Source organism: Quercus suber, unplaced genomic scaffold (assembly GCF_002906115.3).
Source record: "Quercus suber isolate HL8 unplaced genomic scaffold, Cork oak 2.0 scaffold_3B, whole genome shotgun sequence".
Taxonomy (NCBI): domain Eukaryota; kingdom Viridiplantae; phylum Streptophyta; class Magnoliopsida; order Fagales; family Fagaceae; genus Quercus; species Quercus suber.
In genome coordinates this window covers 2,960,263-2,962,305 of record NW_027071805.1, presented here as the reverse complement: position 1 = coordinate 2,962,305, position 2,043 = coordinate 2,960,263, and positions in this window count along the sequence as shown.

Sequence of the window (2,043 nt, the reverse complement as noted above, 5' to 3'; positions counted from 1 at the left end):
ATCAAAGAAGGCAAAACAAAAAAAATAAGAAGTAAAGAAAGAGATTTCGGGGGTCAGTGGGTGGATTTTTTGAGATTAAGAGAAAGTGAAGTTTTGTTTTTAGTGTTTGGACTTAAGCGAATCAGCTTATTTTGTTTAGAGTACATAAGGTGGTAAGGCCTAAAACTAAAGCTGGGCTTGGGAGAATATTTGAGTTAGGCTTGGGAGAATAGTTGAGAATTGGGTATGGGGGGGCCGACTGTCCAATATTGGGGGGGACCAATTTTTTTTTCTACCTACTCTAATGAGGAAAAAAAAATATTTGCAGGGGCCGGGGCCCCCCCAAGCCACTATGTGGCTCCACCCCTGTGCAGAAAGGCATGCCTTGAAGCCTTTCCTTCTTTAGAGAGCAATGATTTTGTCTAGGTCTTAGATTTGGGCTTTGATTGATTTGGACAAATTAAATATAAGAATAATTGAGATACACAATCTTTTCTGTCGACGGCCCTACTTTTTTATTTTTCTATACGAATAATCAGCGTATTTTTCAAAAGGTCTTTGATATTTTATCATTTTTTTCTTTTGAGGCAGTTCAAGACCTATTGATCATATTCTAAAGAGTCGAGCACAAAATTGGGCTGTTTGTGATTGTGACTAGTTTAAACTTTAAACTCGACTTAAGGACGAATGGGCCAAAATGGCCCATTACCATCAATTTTGGAAATATTTGGCCAAAAAACATTGTTTCGGAAATAATTGGGGATATACCATCTTTTTAAGTACTCGAGTTTGGTGAACTCGAGTACTATGTTTTTTACATCCACCGTTCAATGAGATACCCGAGTTCACTAAACTCGAGTATTAATCTGTATTGGCGCCAATTGCTTGTAGCAATTGGATTTAAAAAATTCAAAACAGTACTCGAGCTCGAGAAGCTCGAGTACTGTTTCAAAAAATTTCCCAGGTCCGCTTAAACTCATTTTTATTTGCAATACCTAAACCATTTCCATTTCTCACTCACTTCTCACTCTCAGAATACCAGAACACCAAAACCCCTATTACCCACACTTAAACCATTACTCCCTCATCTATCACTTTCTCAATCACAAATCTCCCTCTCAATCTCGCTCTTTCCCTCTCAAATTTCCCTCTCAATCTCGCTATCTCCCTCTCAATCTCCCACACGCTATCAATCTCCCTCTCAATCTCGCTCTCGCTCTCACGCTCTCGGTCTCGCCCTTTTCTTCGGCACCACAAGCTCTTCTTCTTTCTCTATTTCTCACGGCAACACAGGTACATCACTCTAACTTTTGTCTTCTTCGTTGACCTCTCTATTTCTCTATTTCTACTCAGTCTTAATGCATATAGGCTCTGGGATGTGGGTTTCATTTGAATATATATAATATATATATATATTTTTTTTCTATGGGTTTGCTTCAGTTTCATTTGATTTATTGTGGGTTTTGTTGGGGTTTTGTTCGTTTGTTTGTGCGTTTTGTTTCGTTGTATTTTCACTGATTTGTTTTGGGTTTGTCTTTATTTTCTATTTCTGTTATGTTTTTGTGGGTTTGTAATGCAAATTATGTGTTTGATGAAATGCTTCTTGCTTTGCTCCACAAACAATAAAGAATCATCTTCCTCTTCAATGGCGCTCTATTTTCTGTATTGCTTTGATTGTAGGGCTTCTTTGAAGCCCCTAGAACTACTTCCAACCACAATTTATACCTTTCCCCTACCTGGGTTTTCACCAAAATCAATCAAACCCACTCCAGCTCCAACAAGGTATTGTTTTTCTGTTTCATCCTCAAGCAATTTTGATTGATTGCTATCTGTTTGTTGAATTGACTGTGTGAAGTTTTTCAATGCATCCAACAGCTTTTGTAGAAATGACTGTTCGACAAGTCAACAAGAAATGGCTCTTCATTTTTCTGGTCTGTCTATAGTTATTTTGCTAATTGGGAATGAACATGACTAAATGTTTGTGTTAATAATATATCCTTGCAATTTTCTCCTAAGTAGACTCTTCTATACTAGAAAATTACCATGATTATAATGATAAATTCA